At 42.7% G+C, this 10,921-nt stretch overlaps 1 protein-coding gene across 5 annotated transcripts in view; it reads right to left on the bottom strand.

Moving 5' to 3' along the window:
* Window positions 1-6,182, bottom strand: part of LOC105931227 (CREB3 regulatory factor) — a 40,551-nt gene extending 34,369 nt beyond the window's left edge. For 3 of the 5 annotated variants that reach the window (XM_021320180.2, XM_021320178.2, XM_012869819.3), the window contains exons 1-2: window positions 6,073-6,182; window positions 5,311-5,522 (exon numbers count right to left, since the gene is read on the bottom strand). The gene's annotated coding sequence lies outside the window, so the exon portion shown is untranslated. Of the gene's footprint in view, window positions 1-4,020; window positions 4,264-5,310; window positions 5,580-6,072 lie in introns of those variants that run through there. The other 2 variants (XM_012869820.3, XM_021320179.2) reach the window with 2 other exon arrangements.
* Between the last annotated feature and the right edge of the window lie 4,739 nt (window positions 6,183-10,921).

The following is a 10,921-nucleotide window of genomic DNA, read 5'->3' on the forward strand; positions in this document are numbered from 1 at the left end:
TACATGTAGGTTACCTTACTAAGAGCGATGCTTGGTGTCCCTTCATTTCCGCACCATGACTTTTTCAACGTTCCCTGCAGACGGCCCAGATGGCAGAGGAATGTTGTTTGAGTCTTCTTTCAGCCAGTTGACAGGCAGTGCACAGCAACACGTGGGGGCGGGGTGACGCTGCTTTACTCTATTCTCCATACAGCCAGAAAAACTCCAGTCATTCTCATACTTTCGATGGAATCTCCTTACAAGGACTTTAAACTGGAGGAACAGAAAACTGTAGCTATTTTGAAACCATAACTTCTTAAAACATGGATAGAGATAAAGAGCCAGTGCCTGCTACATACAGCCAATAAAAGGATCCAGATCAGCACCATCTTGGCCAAAGCTGCAGTTTGTCTCTCATATTTATAGTTGTGCTAATCTTAAACGTCAAATATAGTGTATTTCGCAGTTTTTAAAAAGACATGGTGTCTAAATGCTGTAATTCCTGGCAAACGTGACTTAACAGAATAAAATGGATCACTGAGAACAGTTTTAAAAAATCCACACAGCATTTTTTTTTTATGCTGATGAAGACATGTTTACGGGGAGTTTCTGCTTCTTTCTCATTAACAACTGAATACGGGGATTTTGGCTGAGGTTGTTCAGAAGAAAATGCTTTACAGCAGACCTCACCGAATCCTTTAAACCGACTCCTTTTGAAGAACTGCTTCTTGACTCCCTAACATGGTCACATTTAAAGCAGTGCCATCTTTAGCGCTCCTGGATCCAAGCGCTGCCACGGAGGAGAAGAGACGACGCAAAGCTGCGAGCACTGATCAGCCTGAGAGGCTTGCAAATGGCAACATGATGAAACACGGGGCAACATCAACACCGACACACACACACACACACACATGCTGGCATGCTGTTCAAAAACTGCACAAAAGCCAAAGCAAGCCGCTCGAACAGCCCCATGTTCAGCGATTTGAGAACAATGCCAGAATATGTTCTCTCTGGATTGACCTCAGAAACACAGGAATGAGGAAATGAAGATTTGCTTGGCAGTTGCTGCACACCGCATGGAAAACTGGTATTTGGCTCATAAAGCTCGCCAGCTCCCAACCCACTGCTACACAAACAGTTGTCAGAAACATCCAGCACGGTCTGAAATCGATGACAAACCTAATGACTCCAGCACACTACGCATATCAAAAGACGTACCTGCTTGGAACAAAGAGGCAGCGATTCAACCCGCCAAGAGCTGTGGGGTTAGTGGAAGTGTTAGTGCCGTGTGCATTTTTATGCCAGCGGTTTGCCTGCGCACACAACACGACCTGTTCAAGTGCCAGTTTTACACGGCTTCCTTCTCTACTTAGGAAAAACATGACAAACGCCTCCACCAATCAGGTATCAGGAATCCTTCTTCTAACAACATTGGCTGTCAAATTATGAGATAAAAGGAAATCTGTGCTGATCAAATCTGTTCAACAAAAAGGTTAAAATGCTTCCAAGGGTCTTGATTTAAGCTGGAGAACCCCGCTTTCCTCTCACGCACCCACCTGAGTCGTCTTTGTTTCTCTTCGGGCTGTGGCTGGGGCACCAAGCGGGCCTTTGTGCAACAACTAGCTTCATTTTGCAAGTGTTGGCTCAACATAGGTCTCGGTCCAAAGGTCCCAAAGCCCTTAAACACGCTCTGACAGATAGATTTAACAGCGGCACCGCAGGGAAACGACACAAAAGCGGTTCATCCCAGAACGCTGCAGGTCACAAACAAGCGGCGGCGATCGGGGCAACGATCGGCCAAGGATTTGGCTTTGCTCTTTGTCAACAAGAATCCGCGAGCGAGCCCAAAGCCCCCACCGATGCGGTGTCTGTGACCAGATATATATTCACAGAGCAAACAAGTGTGCTAAGGTTTACAGTGTGGGGGCGACGCGGCTCATGTGGGCCAGTTCATGCGTGACAAAGGCCGTTTTGTCCGTCTTACATCTGGCTACAGACGGGGCTGCACTGTTGCACGGGGCAGGATGGCTATCCTTCAGTAGAAATACCACCGCTTTACACACACTGACACAAACATTCAAAATACAATATTTAACATGATCTCAGATCGGATTGCTTTCCTCTAAGATCAAACAGCAACAACTAGCCCAACTGCTGCTAAAAATCATATATTGATGTTGTTACAGTTATAATAAGTAACTAATTGGTACGGTTAGTTACTGTAAGATTTTAAAGTACTTTGATTTTGCTGCAAATACCAAAGCAAAAATACAGAATAAACGATTGCTATTGCTAGTGGTGGTTTTAAAAGCTTCATTGCACAGAAAAGTATACTTTTTGTCATGCTGCTCCTTATAGAGTATCATGTGTCCAACAATCTGGTGTTAGCTGCTCAGTCCATCAGGCTATCTGCTCAGGTAGCCAGTTGGCAGTCAGGCACTCTGCTCATAGCCAGCTGTGGTTATTATAAGAGTTACCTTAATAAAAATGATAGACAACACCTCTTTAGTTTCCACAACATGAATGTGTTTTTCACAGCTGGAAGCAGATCCAGTCAAATTAGCCTTTGCTGTAGACAGCAGCACACATCAACAAACTACGGTATGACCTAGAAACATAGCAGCCTTGAAACCGGTGTAAAAAGAAGGAAACTGTCCAAAATAAGACCAGGGAAAGTCCTGCAACAGCTTGGAATGAGATTTAAACTGCTTTTTTCTGTCCATCTGTCCACCCATCCGTCCGTCTATTGTCCCTTCATCCATAAATCAAGCTATTGATTCAGTGTCCATCCATTTGCTTGCCCATCCATATGTCAGTCTATTCATCCATCTTTTATTTCTACCTCACTTCCTCTTCTTCACAGGGTCTGATTTAACAGGTTTTAAATTTAAAGCCGGACCCCAGCAGAAATATCTGCCATAATGTATAAATAGAGGTTAAAAGAACTAAGAGTCTTGGAAATTTGAGTCTTGAGTCTTAGAAAAGTCTGGAATATGGACATAAAAATGTGCAGGAGCCCCGAAAGATGCAGGAACATGCCAATTGTTGATTTCTGTACTAAAGCTGGAGTGTTCCATTTAACTTCATCAAATCAATACATTTTCTATAATATAATCACAAAACTTCTGCTGCAGCAGGGTTATGAACAAACTGGTTTAGTGTGTTCATAAATAATAAACTATTTTATATTAAAAAGTATATAAATAACTACTTTTATAATAAAACTTTTTTAATAATGGCGCTGTATGATTTCTCGTTGTCTCCTGAGGAAGCGAAACGTGCAGCAACCGACTACGAGGAAGAATCGACGGACCTTGAAGAAAGGGAAAAGAAAAAACTCCAGCATGGTAGTGGAAGATGCAGCAGGACCAGGGTTGGCTGCGCAGGAAATGGGCCGAGCAGAGCAGAGCGGAGCGGAGAGAGATGAGCTGCAGCCATGGCCGAAAACTGCGAGGATGCGGCGGGGGGAGCGCACAGGGGGAGACGGGCTGCTGCCTGTCTGTCTGCCTGTCTGTCTGCCTGTCCCTCAGTCTGTCTGGGAGGCCAATCTAAAGCCGAATCAAAGCTCCAAACAATCTGCACGCCGAGCCAAGCGCAGATTTGCACGGGAATCCTCACTTTCTGTCCTAATTACACCGCCGAATGCAAGAGGGGGGAAAGTAGGTTAAATGAACGACCCCCGCCTCCCAGTGTCCTTGGAGCTCCGCTCACCACTCAGCCACGGAGGAAATCAAGTGACTCTCAACCAATTCTGCGCGCATCTTCATTTCAATCCAATACAACAACACAAAAAATTGGAGTAAAAAATAAATAGATTTTAAGGGGGAAACACGGTGCCCTGGTGAAGAACACGCGGAGTGTCCGCGCAGCTGGATGAAACAGCAGCGGGGGGAAGGAGCGGTGGTGGCCGGCGGAGAACATCCGGCAAGGCACGGCGAGCCGCGCTCCGCCGCGCTCCGCCGCCCAACGCGAGCCGCTCTGAGCTTTCTCAGACAGGTCCGAGTACCGGAGATGGAAAAAGGGAAGCGAATATATCCTCACCGTCAGCGGCCGCCGCGCTCCGCGGTGCGGGGAGACGGCTCGGCAGGCATCCTCTCAGCGCACAGACAACAATAAAAAATGGGGCGCAGCTGGCAGTGCCACCGGATGTCCGATATTAATGAGGCTGTGGATGAGAGCCGCGCCGCTGCTTACAAAGGCTGCTGTCTGACCACGCCGCCCTGCACTTTTTCTCAAAACCTTCAAGTCCGCTAAAACCCAAACACAGTTTGACCGCTGTCTATCCTCCTGCGGCTGCTTTTCCCGACGGTTACAAGGCAAAGACAAGCAGGATCAGTCAGAAAACAAATGTTGCTTTATTATAAGAATAAAATCCGGTTTTTATGAGGCCAAAAAGAGATTAAGACAGGGGGAGAGGGAGGGTCTTTCTGCTTTTGCATGTTCTTCCCGTACGTGGGTTCTCTCTGGGTGCTCCTGCTTCCTCCAGCATGGCTGTAAGGTTAATTGATAAATCTAAAGTTGCCCTTAGGTGTGTGTGTTCTTGTATTGCAGCTGAGCCAGAAGATCTTTAGCTCATTTTATTAGTAAAATTAGGACTTTGATGTAAGATGAGGACCAAAAAAAAGGTCCACACTTTTTTTTTGCTGGTCTAGAGGTTAGGTTTAAGTTTAAGTCAGGTTTAGGTTAGGGTCAGGTATATAGCTACAGGTAAAAGGTTAGGCAATGAAAAGAGTTGAAAATGAATGGAAGTCACTTTAAACAAGGATGTGCATACGTGTGTGTGTGTGTGTGTGTGTGTGTGTGTGTGTGTGTGTGTGTGTTTGTTTTGACACTTTCTCCTAAGCAACCCTGAACAGATCAGCAGGTGTTTAAAGTGAATTTATTCTAACACAGCCCTTAATATAATGTGCAACTGGACATTTGACGTCAACTGTACCACATACATCAACGTGTTGCTTCAATCACGTTGACTTGACATGATTTACATCCTGTCTGCAGTTGGGTTAAAGTGCAGGTTTAAAAATATGAATACATTTATAAACAGCAGGCCTTTCCTGTCAGGGTTTCTACAGTTTAGTACTTAGTTCACATCGCCTTGAAAATAGCTAAAAAATAGTGTTTTTTAAAACAATCTGTTATAGTCCCTATTTAGAAGTCATTTTTTAAATACATGTTTATCTAGCCAGGCAGTAAAATCATTTTATTATTATTATTATTATTATTTTTTAACTTAATACCGCTTTAGAATTAATGGGTTAAACTTTCGGTCAGCCACTTTTTAACCATTACTGTAACACCGATCAAACCTGCAGCACTGCGTGATGCTTTTACCTTCACGCGTGTCCTCGGATGTCCCCGTCCGAGGTTCCAGGCTCCCGTAGACCGTGGGTAAAATGTCTGCCACGGCCTCTCCAGAGCAGCCCAGCCGCCACCATCCGCAGAGGATCGCGCTCGGACGGCAGCTGCGGCCGCTAAGCCCCAGAAATCCCCCTTCCTCCTACGGCCGCATGCAGGAAGTTGGTTCTCGGCCGGACAGAGCTGGCCTACATGGCGGAGAAACGGGACAGAAAAGACGGCTGTGGGACTGTTAGACACCCCCCTCCTCCTCCTCCTCCTCCTCCTCCTCCTCCACCTCCACCTCCCTCCGTCACCTTCACCCCACCTCCTCCCGTCCCTCCATGTCGTTCATTGGCGTAGATAAAAGCCTCGCCGTTCCGCAGACCGGAGGCCGGGAGAACGAACACACCCACCCTGCCTTAATACTTCACAGGCTGAATAAAAGTGAGCAGAGTGCGCTGCTGAGGAACCCTGCGTGGAGCTCCACTTGCTCTCTAAACAAGACGGGAAGTCACTTTGTGTTCCGCGACTTAAAGGCCACTTTGTGTCCAGCAGCAGCAGCAGCAGAGACGTAAACAGAGAGAGAGGGCGTGGAGCTGGACCCGCCGCGGGTCCGCTCCGTGCTGTCAGGGTTTATAGGAGCTGACGCAGCTGCTGCTGCGGCGGCGGCGGCGGCGGCGGCAGGAGGGTGAGGCGGCGGTTAGCTACGGGTCCCCGGACCCGGGGAAAGCTGCGGGGAGGAGCGGCGCCACTGACCTGCCGGAGGCGGGATGGGAGGCTGTCAGCTGGGGGGAAACAGCCGCCGTCCTGGGTGTCTCGGGTCTCGCCCGAAGTTTACAATAAATTGTTGAGGTCCGGCGTCGAAACAGAAAGCTGCAGGTGTCCAACTTCCGGGAGTCATGTCAAAATAAAAGCATAGAGGCGTCGCGCGGGTCAGGGGTAGGGTTAGGGTTACTTTAAGGTTGTAACGCAAGTCCTCCACTTCCCAAGTGCCTTGTAGCAGGGCCGGATTATCCATAAGGGCCAGTGGGCCAGTGCCCAGGGGCACCAACACTGGGGGGCACCACATGAAACATGCTTTAAAAATATATTTTTCATAAATTGTTATATTATTTACTTGAAATTGTTGAAAGACCATGCATTATTCGTTTTGTGAACACTGATGTCACAATAATAAGATTTTTTTGATTTCAACATTTTAAAATGAGATATTTGAATATTGCTCACTGATCATATGCCTACATGTAGTTGTGTAAGTTAGTAAATAGTAAATTACATTACAGAAATCCCCTTGATTAAGTCTGATGTTTTTGACCGGAGGACAGCACGGGTAAGGGGGGAGCTTTGAGGTATAGTGCCCAGGGGCACCACATTGTCTTAATATGGGCCTGCTTGTAGTAGCATACTCTTTTAAATAATGGCACAACTTTACCATCCTATGCCATGACAACTTTAATTATAACGCACTTTAAAACAGCAACAGCTGAAACAAAGCGCTGCACAAAATGCAACAGGAGACATTTCTCTCTCTTTTTTTCTTTAACAACGCAAAAAGCCTGTTGGCAGAGCTGGCCCAAGAATAGAGGCCAGACTGCATGTATAAGATGAGGCTACAGCGCATTGTCATTTAGACACGGGGACGTTTCAGTAAGGTGGGACCTATGTTTAGACATTTATAGAGGTTCAGAAATAGTCTAAAACACGCAGAGAAAACATAGGCCCAAACCTGTTGTAATAATGTAATAGTGATGCGAGGAAAAATCTTATTTTAATATTTGAGAGTGAAAATTAGAAAAATTGAGAGAATAGAGACATATGTCTACTTATAACTGCATTGTATTTTCCCCTCTTTGTTAAGTTCTTTCACTTTTGCTTTACAGCTCAACTTTAACATCATATCATTTATTCTTTTGTGTAGGTCTGGTGTCTTTTGTCCACTTGTTTTTCAAGAATCAAGATAATGATTGTCATTATGTACGCATGATGAAAATGTTTGGTGAGACACCAGCTCAGAGTTCACATATAGACACAAATCAAAGACCTGAATGTTCAAGTTAAGAGTACCCAACGACAGCGCTTCCGAGAAGCTAGAAGTCTTTAAATGGTCCCATCCGGTAAAATCGAAATATTCGTGTTAAAACAAAAGACAGGAAGCAGTCAATTTACAGAATGATATGAAAATACTGTTCAATTGCACAGATGTACTGTCCCTGAGGAGTAGCAAAAATTTAAATGTTCAAGTTAGGTAAAATTTTAAAGTAAAAAAAAAATACAACTTGCATGCATGTCCAAAGACTCCCTCCATAATTTCAGTCTGTTCTTGATGCTTTACATGGACTGAGGTAGCTTTGTTCTTTAGGTCTGTGCATAGCTGTGTGCACAGATGTGCGCACAGCCACCTGCGTCCACTGTTGGGCAAGCTCTGCACTGGTGGCCCACCAGAGCCTGGCCAAAAGTGAATGGGGCCCCAATGAGAACTTCATAAGGGGGCCCTCTTCCAGCAGAGTCAATGGGCAATTATTAAAGACTGAGTATAGCTGTTAAAGGAGGGAACATTTTTTTATCAGAAACACGTCAACTTGATCTACCTACAAACAGTTAGTTACATTGTAGAAAAAATGTTTACAGTGCTTTATTATCTTAAGAAATGTATCTCTCGTTTCCTTTCAGAAATAAATTTTTTGGTTGATTGAAAATAATTTCAAACCTCAACCTGCTAGGGATATGAATATTTTCGGGCTTAGCAGACTCATTCTGCAAAACAAAGAAAATAACTTAAATCAGCAACTTTTTGGAACATGAACCAAAAGCATCAAGTTCGAAACCTCTCCCCAGGCCAGGCCAGACCACAGATTTGATTTTTTCAAATAAGGTCCCGTCTAACTTCTAATAGGCCAAGTTTTAAAACTTGGTATAACACAATGAATACATTCTATCTAATGACTTCAGACAAGATGTTTAGAGTTTCCTTCATGAATTATTATTCTTTGTTTTTTTTCTTTGTCATCATCACAGCTGATGCTGTCCCGGAGGTCGGGTACTGAAGGCCTTCATCTGAACTTCCGCTTCTAGCGCTTCACTAGCTCTAACTTGACATCTAATCCGGCCCCTGAAAACGGATATGGATTCCATCTACGACATGGAATCGTCACAGGGGCGGGGCCCCACGACCCGTCTTTAAGGACACCGAAGATACCCGAGGCAGCGAACCCGCTGACCCCATCTTGGCCCGGGACTGCTCCCGATCCTGGTCCCGCTGGAACCGCTTCACTTTCACAGCCACGTGTTGACGGGGGTCGCAGAGACAGCAGGAACAAAACAACCCGTCTCCCGCATGTTTGTTGCTAACTTTTTCTGAGGGTTTGGTGTAGTTTGAGAGCATTTGCCCAACAGTCCACAAATTACTCAGGAGTTTTTTATTTTATTATTTTTTTTTATTTTTTATTTTTTTTTATCATAATCAGTTTTATTTTTACAATCTAGAAACTGCTGAAATCAAATCTAAGACTTTTACAGTGTAAGAAACATTTAAAAACAATCTAGTTTGTCACTTTATTTACATAATATAATCCACGTGGGCATTGTGAAGTCAGGTGACATATGAAATGAAATTTATTCGAAATGAAATGAAATTTAGTTGGATCGAAGGATTTTATCTGTGATTTGAGGAGCTGACAGTGTAACATCTACCAGATGATATGTCATCTAGGCTTCACAGAGTCCCCAGAAACTCTAACATATTTAAAAATAAATGTCAGAAATAAAGAAATGCTCAATAAATAAATAATACAAATAAATGTGCAGAAAATACAGCAAATAAATTAATCTAAGCAGTAATTAAATAATTCAATGAGGCATAAATGTTTATATCTTTTGATTAGCTTATTTATTGGTTTAACGTTGTAAAATGATCCTATTTATTTATTGTGTTAGAATTTTCAACTTTATTAATTACTTTTTTATAAATGTATTTAATTAACACTATTTATTTATGTCTATCACATTTCTGTATACATTTCTGCCTCATTATGCAAATGAAAACGAAATTATAACGGATAACTAAATAAAGTAATTATTACCAAGGTTTGTAAAATAAAGTAATTATTACCAAGGTTTGGAAAATGGATGGATGGATTACAAAGGTGAAGCTAATTAAAATAGATATTTACATTTATGTCTAATTGCATAATTCAATTACTTCTTAGACTTGTTTATTTGATGTATTTTTGTGTATTTAATTGTATGCTTATTTCTTTATTGAGCATTTATTTATCTCTGTATTTATGTTGCCCAGCCCTGTATTGAAGTTGGTCCTCCATACTTTCAGTTTCTACCTGTAAAGAATGGTCTCTCTAACAACTGCTGGCTGAAATATACAAACATGGCTAACAAGACAGATAAAGATGGCCACAGTCAGGCTCCACCTTTATAATGTTTTTCTCCTGTTATAAATGTCTTATCATTAGTAACAATGATTGTGAGAATATTCCTACTAGTTTCACTATTTATCCTTGTCTTGTGGTTTTCAATACCATGGACAAATCCAAAACATTCATCCAAGACAAAGAAAGAAAGAAAAAGAAAAAGAATGTATTACAAATACATAATGTTATAAGAGATGACTGATTAAAATGCTATTTTGAAACAGAAAATATGTTTCCTAAACAACAGGATTCATCAATCAAGTAGGTCAAAGAAATATAAGCAGATAAAAAAAATCACCGCATGGTCAAAACAAAGTCTAATACGATAGCAATGCTTTTATAAAAAAAAAAAAAAAGTTTCTCTTGCTACGATCACAAACTTCAATATGAATTCTGAGGACTTAATGGGAAAAACCAACACAGTATCTTCAGTTGTGAAGTGGAAAGAAAATACTGAAGAAACAACTTTATTTTTAACAAACTATTTGCCCAAACATTTTTACACCCGACATTTTAAATAAACACACCCACATAGTGCATTAGTGAACAAAGGGCATTGTGAAGACAGAGGAACACAGCAGATTGTGGAGGTGGCGGACCAGGAACCAGGAGCAACAGAACCAAAGAACCGGTAAGGTAACAACAGTGGAATCCAGCGAAGCAGATTACCGAGGCACAGAAGAATCAGGTGAGGTAAATCATATAACAGGAGCTGGGTAGGACCAAGACCAAGGAGCTGAGGAGAAGAGACTAATGACACAGAGATAATGTAAACCAATCCAGCAGACCACCTGCCAAACATGAAATAACTACTGTACAACAAAGCACAGGAATGAGGCGAAACAGTAGTAGCACAGTACACAACTCAGACAAACCCAAACTGAAGAGACCACTGGATCACGACAGGAACAGCCTTTCAGTATGAAGCTATGTGTCCCACAGTTTTAAATCACGATTGGGGAGGGAAACGTTCTCTTTGACTTGTGATTGAAATTAATAGTTTTGTCTTTTTGAGTAATTTCTATGATGTGTTATTGCAGATCCTTATTCTAATAACATATATACTTCCTATATTCCATTAACACATTATTGGTTAACTGGTTATTTTAAATGTGCTTTAGAAATGAAGCTGATTGGATCATGGGCCTGGCCTGTAATACTGTGGGTGATACACGCTGTAT

This window comes from Fundulus heteroclitus, chromosome 5 (assembly GCF_011125445.2).
Source record: "Fundulus heteroclitus isolate FHET01 chromosome 5, MU-UCD_Fhet_4.1, whole genome shotgun sequence".
Classification (NCBI taxonomy): domain Eukaryota; kingdom Metazoa; phylum Chordata; class Actinopteri; order Cyprinodontiformes; family Fundulidae; genus Fundulus; species Fundulus heteroclitus.